At 34.8% G+C, this 9,608-nt stretch overlaps 1 protein-coding gene across 1 annotated transcript in view; it reads right to left on the bottom strand.

The window, feature by feature from the left end:
- The window catches only part of LOC117179782 (EF-hand domain-containing family member C2-like), a 27,761-nt gene that overhangs the window by 12,396 nt on the left and 5,757 nt on the right, over nt 1-9,608 (bottom strand). The window lies entirely within an intron of this gene.

Raw genomic sequence — 9,608 nt, 5'->3', positions numbered from 1 at the left:
AATACGCCAATTAGCACAAATGGTAAGTTCCGACAGTGCCTACAAGTGTGCCTACTAGCCGCTAGATGGCAATACCGGTTTCATATGTATACACCTGGTACAATCAGCAATTTCTCTTTATGGACTCGTGTAACAAGCGTCATTGCGCGTTGTTTGCGCTTAAATACCTTCCTAAGTCTGTCATAGAGTATTTGGGACACGTGGATCAGCGCCTTACTCCCGATAAATTCACAGTGCGTTTGTTAGATTGCGTTGTGTGTACTAAGGACGAATTAAACACCCTTCATCCGGGAAAAGCACTTGAAAAACAAAATAAACTCGTCCGACTACATTCATTAATCGAATTAACTGAAACTTTGAGAGTCGAAGTAGGACCAGCGAAATCTTCTTTGCCCTATGATGAATGATCCCCGATCATCTTGCACGGCAAAAACCCTCTCGCGAAACTTATTCTTGACTGGGCTTCAGAAATCCGATCAACTTCTGGGGGTTTTCCTGTCGGGAACTTTGTGTACTCTCGCTGTAGAAATTGAAGCATGCGTCAACTCCCACCCTCTACTTCTAATTACGGGCGATCCGAAGATCTCGACGGCATAACTCCCGGTAATGCTCTCGTAGGCAGAACATTGGAATGAATTCCCGGAGCAACAACTTCATATAAGGAAGTGTACTACGCCACTCACAGGCGTTTTTCTCAAGCAATTCTTGACCAATTTAGGAAACACTGATATCATGAGTACTGTCATACACCTGTAGGACGTACGACCAATGTTAATCCCGGTTACGGTAGACTTGTCCGATCTGCCACTGTTGCAACATCTTTTGGGATCTACAATCGAACCATCGTCACATTAAGTTGGTTGCCACAATGCGGCATAATTGTGCTCCATGGCGGGTGGAACTTGATTTCTTACTTATGCACGAAAACTTATTGTGTATGTCATGGCGGGCGGCACTAAACGCTTGATAACCATACGTGGAATTTGTTTCGTTCAGCAAATGAGGCGTGCGGAATGTTATTAATAGTTTATTCAATGTATCGTGATGTCTCTTTGTTGAGCAGGCTAGGTCCCTTTTCCTGGCTGTTTCGTATCAACCAACGTTCTGGCAAGTATAGTTATTTCGATTATTGAACTAATTTAAATCAAGCGCGCTATTCGCGACAATTAATTATTTTTGTATTTTGAATTTAAAGTCAGTAATTTCTTACGCTTCGATTTTTGTTAAGTGATTTCCCCAACTCGATCGTCTTCTGGCATTGTGGGAAATTACGAGACGGATAAGGTACCCTGGCAGACCGAAGGAACCGAATGGAGCATCTACAAAGTACCCGTAAAGACCCCATTGGGTCCTCATTCGGTTCATTTTCAAAAAACTAAAAAAAGACAGCAATATCAACTTTTAACCTGTTGAAATTCAAATTCCACGTTAAACTTTCTATTGGAAACTAACGGAGTAATCGCAATACTTTTTTTGGCCGCGGCAAAAAGTTCAAAAAATATATAAGATCTATAACGCCTGTTGACTGTTACTTACAGATGATGCGTTTGAAGTGTAGCAGACAACAGGAGTTGTACCTCTTATATTTTTTTAAACTTTTTACCGTTGCAAAAAAAGCTATTGCGATTATTCCGTGACCTTCTATAGGGAATTTCAATGTAGAATTCGAATTTCAACAATTTAAAAGTTGATTTAGCTGTTTTTTTTTAGTTTTTTTTAAAGGAACCGAATGGGGACCCAATGGAGTCTTTACAGGTACTTTGTAGAGGCTCCATTCGGTTCCTTCGGTTTGCCAGGGTATGTCTGCCGGTTGCGTCGGGGTCAATCCTTGGTGATCGACTGCAACCGGGCCGGGCGCAATTTGTTCACTGCCCCACGCCAGTCAGCAATTAATTTTTCAAAACAATCACCTGAGGATTAAAGTATAAAATTTCATCATTTCGCCGCATAATTTAATAATAATTGATCAGATTAACATATCTTCCATGAGGCTCTAGACTTCCAATTTACTCCCTTGTACTTTGGCGGATTCAAGTTTTTTTTTAACTTTTTATGCAAATAAACTAAATTGACCATATGCAGCGATATAGCTTAAAAACAATCGCACATAAAAATTATTATTGCTTTTTTAACATTAAACTAAACTGCGACTCACCTCCTCGAGGCTTCGGGAGAAACTCACTTTTATGAAGGTGCGTTCTGCTAGCACCTTCACAACGGAATTTGAATATTTTATTTATCTCATAATTTTGGGTTTTTTGGCTACCAATGCCGATTTTTGGGCTTTTTATTTTTCTCAAAAATCGACTTTTGGGCGAAGGTGCTGACCGCCAGCACCGTCACCAAAGAAAATTTAAAGAATAAAAAAAATCAACTGCAACAGAATTTTGAGCTTTTTTCGGGCTCACAAGAACGAAAAAATTAATTTTCAAAAAACAATTCCAATTATCTAAAAAGTACCCTTAAAATCAAATATGCACTAAAACTAAATGTAAACATACCAGAATTTTTGGCTTTTTTTGGGCTCTCAAAAACTGCAAAAATTCATTTTCAAGTCCCAACCCCTCCCTAGCGTACCGAATGGATCCTCTACAAAGTAGCCTAAAGACCCCACTGAACCCCCCCTCGGTTCCTTCTTAAAAAACTAAAAAAAAATGTCAATATCAACTTTTAAATTGTTGAAATTCGAATTCTATGTTAAAATTTGTATTAGGAACTCACGGAGTAATCGCAATACTTTTTCTTGCAGCGTTAAAAACTTTAAAAATAAAATACATGTAATTTAAATGGGCCGGAGGAGGCTTCAAGTGCATCTTCTTTTAGTAGCAGTTAATAAGCGTTCCTTCAGTAACCCTGGTAATAAGCGTTGAATTCAGAAAAATTAAGAATTTGTATTCCTATGAACACTCGATTTTTCCTCCGTCTAAAAATCCCCCAACGGGAACAGAAAAAGTGAAAATCCTATTCCTGTCAATCGACTTAGTAAAATTTAACGAAACCATTGACTTAACCTATGTTTTATTATTATATCTTTCTATAACTTATAAATTCGAAAAATATTTAAATTTATATTTATTTACATTTTAATCTTTTATTTAAACGTCTTAAAAATGCATCAAAGAAATCTATTTAAATACGCGAATTAAATAATTTTAACTCTAGAGAGGCGGACTTGAATTAATTAAAATTAAATTTTCAAAACTTATATTCCATATGAAGGAATTAAAACAATTTCTTACACATATTTTGTAAACTTATTAGAAATAATTAAATAATCTCAAAATACGAACACTTTTGGGGAATAGAAGACATCTCTGTGAATTTATCTGTCGGTACAATTACAAGGAATTAAATATAATAAAAACACGTTCTCGTTTGGGGAATAGGAGCTTATGCGACGACAGCTCTGGATAAAATAATAAAATAATCTGTAAATTAATAATAAATAAATAAATAATAATAAAATAAATTTAAAAATAAAATTTAAAATAATAAATAAAAATAAATTAATCTGTAAAAAATAAAATAATAAAAAAATAAAATGACCTTCACTTTTACGATGAAATCTGAAAATATTAACTTTTCTCTATTTAACGATTATTACCGGGACTTTAAGAATTTTGTCTGGGTGCTAGCGCCATGCAGTGGAAACCTCATACAACAACGCTGCGATGCAAGAGAGAGAATTTTATTTTTAATCTTCGCGCGCAACATAATACTTGAGATAAGGTTCCGGAATCGCAGGCGAGAATCGATTCTCGATTCTTCGATTCTCAAAAAAAGTGTCGAATTTGAGAATTTAATGCATTAATTTCAAGACAGATTAACAATTATAAGTAATAATAAAGTATAATGTATATATAATTAGACTTATATAATTCAATAGTTATTATAAATAATTTTGTGATGAACGAATAAACAACAATATATTTTTTAATTTTAAGATTAGTTTTTATTTCTACTTCATTTTTTATTTTTACTGTTCCCATAACGGGGAACAGAAGAAAGTTTCTATGAATATCAATAATTTGTAATCTAACTATACATATGTAACTATAGATATATTTGTAATATAACTATAACTATATTACAACGAAAAGGTAAAAATGTTCTTTTCGATCTCCTTTAATCAAATATAAGAACTCGCCTTAAAAAAGACTCGGATCCGAATCGAAAGATGTCAACAGTATTTAAATAAAGAACATACAAAAAAAACGGAAAAGGCTTTCACTACAATAATCATTCTAAGTACCGAAAAAATTAAAACATCATTAGAAATGAATGTGAAAGTTTAGTTTTGAACTACGAATAAATTTCCAACCTATTGCCACATTGCTTGATCCATTGACCCTAAAAATACACCCCAAATACAATAAACACGGCCCGACTTAGGTATTATTGTCATTGTAACAGGTTGTCGCGTCGTGTTCATCTTAAGCAACCTAGCGCAAGCGCAGGTACGTCTAACATGAGAGACAAATATTAGAGAATCGACGTGGAATCAAGGCTCGAAAATCGATTCTCCCTTCGATTCCACCGGACGGAATCGATTCCAAAAAGTCGATTCTCGAGGACAAAGAATCAATTCTTTCTGAGAATCGGAATCGAGTCCGGGATCCCTAACTTGAGCTATTATGGATGCGCTTGAAGTCACCTTCAGCAGAAGTTACTGACATTTTTTCAATTTGTAACGCTGCAAAAGAAAGTATTGCGATTACTCCGTGAGTTTCTTATGGAAATTTTAACGTAGAATCCGAATTTCAACAATTTAAACGTTGATCATGCTGTTTTTTTGAGTTTTTTAAGAAGAAACCGAAGGGGAACTCAATGGGGTCTTTAAGGGTATTTTGTATTAGGGACCCTGTAGTGAAGGACCCGCCAAATGCTATGTGGAGGGGGAGTTGGAACGGAAGTTGGAGCCAGCGGTAGAAGGCGCGATGTATTTAAACGGCAACAAACACGACAAACAGTAAGCATATCGAAGGTACCGAAGCGTGAAGCTATAGTAAATTTCAGTAACTGTACAGTATCTGATGTTGGAACGAAAGTATCGCTCTCTTCTCGCTCGACCAATCCGCACTCACCTGCCTGTTTAGCGCATCCCTCACTACAGGGCCCCTAACCACTTCAAGGTGTCAACAAGCATTATTCGCATACCCAAGCGCGAAGCTGTAGTAAATTTTGGTATAGTATCTTGATTTGGAACGGAAGTGTCTCTCTCTTCTCGCTCGACCAATCCGCAGTCAGCTGCCCGATTGGCGCATCCCTTACTACAGAGTCCCTACTTTGTAGAGGCTCCATGCGGTTCCTTCGGCCCGTCAAGGTCGCCTCTTCAAAATTACCCTTAAAATAACTTATGCGCCCAGCCTAAATGTTAGCATATGCGAATTTGTTCTATTTTTGGGCTTCCCAAAACACTCACAAATTAATTATAAAAATCTACCCTAATCCTTCAAAAAAATTCCAAAGAAAAATATATGGAATAAGAACGAGAAAGCGCACAGCGCAGGTCTGAGCTAGTTTTGAGCTTTCTAAAAATAACAAATTACATTGTCCGGAAACAACCCATAAAACTAACACCTACCTCTAACTTAAAATATAGTCATTAAACAAATAAAAAAACAGCCTTGATGCATTTAACCACACCCTGCTCGGTCAACTTAAACTTAAAAATCCATAAAGAATTTAATTTAAAATAAATGCAACAAAAGCCTCCGTCAACTAAAACCTCCAAAACATTCTTAAATTAAAAATAGCCATCCCCAGCACTGTTCAAACACTCTAGTTAATAAATCCACACATCTACACATTAACTTTTACCTCATCCATGAAATAATCACCTTATGAAAGTGTCACCTTACATCAATTAAAACGGTTAAAAATATTTCAAATTAGGAATAACAAAACCTTACACACAACTTTCCAAGTTTAGAGTTGATATAGCTACTCTCACAGTTACGTTCCACAAACGTTCCACACAGTAATATTACAAACCCCCTAGGAACAACCCCTATCACATTAGAAGAACCAAGTCTCACCTTCCATCAATTAAAAGAATAAAAAACTTTTCAAATTAAAAAATATCCACTACACACAGCTCTTCACGTCTCTAGTAGGTATATCCACCCTTGCAGTAATATTACACAACCCCTAGGACAACTCCTATCACGTTTAACTAAGCAAGTCTCACCTTCCATCAATTAAAAGTGTTAAAAACCCCAAATAAAAAATATCACCACACACAGCTTTTTATGTCTCTAGTAGATATATCCGCCCTCCCAGCAATATTGCACAGACTCTAGGAACTACCCCTAACACATTTAACGAACCCAGTCTCAGCTGTTTTCAACTAAAACTGCAAACAAAATTTTTAATAAAAAAGAATCATCCCAGACACCTATTTAAGACTCTAGTTAATATATCTACCTTTGCCATATTTCAGGACCCCTATAAACTACCACTATCACATTAAACGAACCAAGTCTCAACTGCCTTCAACTAAAATCGGAAAAAATGTCAATCAAAAAGAATCACCACAGACAAGTTTTCAGGTCTCCAGTTTTTAAAACTACAGCCACAGTGATATTCCACAACCCCTAAGAACTACCCCTATAAAATTTAACGAATCTTGTATAAGCTGTCTTCAGCTAAAACCGCCAAAAAAATTTTAATTAGAAAAAATCACCTGAGACAACTTTACAAGATTCTAGTTAATGTATCCATCTCCACAGTGATATTCCACGACCCCTAGGAACTACCCCTATCACATTTAACGAATCAAGTCTCACCTTCTATCAATTAAAACTTTTAAAATATTTCAAATTATAAATAATCACAATCTTACTGTAACTGTAGATATACCAAGTAGAGACGCGAAGAGTTGTGTTTGGTAATTATTTTTAATCTAAATTTTTTGCGATTTTAGTTGAAGACTGCTGAGACTGGATTTGTTAAGTTGGATAGTAGTTCCTATAGGTTGTGGAATGTCACTGTGAGGGTAGATAAATTAACTAAAAAATTGGAAAATTGTGTGTGTTGATTATTTTGAATTTGAAATATTTTTTACCGTTTTGATTGTTGAAAAGTTAGACTTTCATAAGGTGAGTATTTCATAGGTGATGTGAAAGTTACTGTGGAGATAGATTTATTAACTAAAGTGTTTGAAAGTTTTTTGGGTTGATTATTTTTAATTTTAGAATGTTTTAGCGGTTTTATTTGTTGAAGGATGAGACTTGATTCGTTAAATGTGATAGAAGTAGTTCTCAATTGTTATTTAATGTTACTCTGCAGCCAAGCAGAATTTAGTTAAATGCCTCAGCTTTTTTTTGCTTTTTGATTATTACTGTGGGGTTGTGGGTATAGTTTAGAGTTTTTCGAAAGCCAATAGTATGATTTTTTCATTCATAAATATATAAAATATATATATTGTTTGTTTGTTGTGTTTAATATTTACATCTTTACATAGGGGTAGGGGTTAATGTCATAGGTTGTGTTTTGTCAATATAATTTGTTATTATTAATCAGCTCAAAACTAGCTCAGAACTACGGTATGATTTCCCGTTCTTATTCCATATATTCTTCTTTCGGATTTTTTTGAAGGGTTAGGGTTGATTTTTATCAATAATTCGTGCACCAAAAATACAGGTGCTGTTGATTTTTTTAAGTTTTAAAATTTTCTGTAGTGGAGATGCTGATGAGCGGCACCTCTACCCCAAAAACCTTGTTTTAGACAAATAAAAGAGTCCAAAAATCGGTATTGGTACCAAAGCACACGGAGAAAAATGGATGTTCAAATGTAGATGTTCAAAGGGTAAGATTCTAGTACCTAATACACAGATATTCATGCCAAACATTTAACATCTTTTTTAGATGTTAGGCGTAAAAATATTTGTATGGTAAACTGAAACACATTCAGATGTTAAAACCGTTCGAGCGCATGCACATCGCGCATTGCAATTTCACGACTATATTTCAAAGCTATATATGTTCAATATTAAAGTTATGGAATATTACAATTTTGGAACATTTCCAAAGAATAAAAATTAGATGTCCTTAAATAAAATTGGATGACGACTTTTTTCTGTCTAAAGAAGAGAACAACGATTTTATGTTGTATAGAATATTTTTTATTTATTTATATTTATTTTATTTATTTATTTTTATGTATAGAATATTTAATTCAAATTACAGATCATTCGTTCTCCGATTATGCCTTCCCCGTTTTTATTTTTAATTAGACACATTGAATATAACCTCAACTTGACTGAATGCATCATCTGGTCGACAATTTATACCCCTTATCTGTTTTTCGTTCGTGTACGAACATTAAAGTTTAATTTAAAATTCACAAATAAATTATTAATTAATTCCTTAAAGTACCATAAATAAGTAAACTCCTCAAATATTTACAGACGTAATTTGAAATAACCATACATGTAATATCTCGGATATTTCAGTTGAACATTTTGAATGTTAGAGGGTAACATTTCACATTTTATGATCTACAGATGCTAACTTCGAACATCTAGATTGTTGTCCTATAGTTAAACATATCATATGTTAACCCTGAACATCTAGATTTTACTTTTGAACATCCATTTTTCTCCGTGCAGAGCCCACAAAAATCCCAAAATTCTGATATGCTTACATTTAGTTTGATTGCATATTTCATTTCAGGGGAATTTTTTTGGAGATTGGGATTGCTTTTAAACATTATATATATATATATATATATACAGGGTGGACACGCTGGGGCTTACATACATGGCAAGTTGAATGCTAACCGAATTGCACAATAGCAGGGGAGAAGCCATTTTACAGGGGTATTTTCATATTTCGCGCCTTTAAAGTTGCATTGGGATCGGCTATTCGGCCAAGTCCGTGCATCTTCGGATTAAGTTTTTGAGAGTTTCCATGGTTGTGTTCAAAACCTCAAGCGGTGATGTTCAGATTCACCTGTTTGCCCTAGTCGCTGTCAGTAAATATAGGCAATGTCAATTTAAAGTTTACGCATGTAATATTTCATTCACTTTATTTAAAACATATCCTGTCTATTCATAACATACCTTTTTTTATGCAGTAAAAATAAGCGTTAAACACAATTCACGCTTCGCCCACTGGAAGCTCAGAATATTATTACTATTTTATACTATTTGTCACTGAGCAGCTATTCTATATTGGTATTATCAAAGAAAAAAAATTACGTTTCCTTCTCAGTTCACATGTCTCACTTTATTATTAATTAAACAATTTTATTATTTGTAATTACTATATAACATAACCTATATTGTTTTGACACTTGTATCCGTTTGAAGTTTCGAACGCAACCATGGAAACTATCATAAACATGATCCGAAGATGCACGGACTTGACCGAATGGCCAATTAGAATGAAACTTTAAAGGCGCGAAATATGAAAATACCCCTGTATAATGGCTTCTGCTCTGCTGTTATGCAATTCGGGTAGCATTCAACTCGCCATGTATGTAAGTCCCAGCGTTTCCACCCTGTATATATATAATTAAAAATTTGTCATAAGGACAACCGCAGGATTTCGCCGGGAGCGGGTACTAATCTGAAAAATTGCACCCGCTTCCAGCGAAATCGCGG

This window comes from Belonocnema kinseyi, chromosome 9 (assembly GCF_010883055.1).
Source record: "Belonocnema kinseyi isolate 2016_QV_RU_SX_M_011 chromosome 9, B_treatae_v1, whole genome shotgun sequence".
NCBI lineage: Eukaryota > Metazoa > Arthropoda > Insecta > Hymenoptera > Cynipidae > Belonocnema > Belonocnema kinseyi.
The sequence above is the reverse complement of the archived record's forward strand: the minus strand, read 5'-3'. Positions and strand labels throughout refer to the sequence as shown.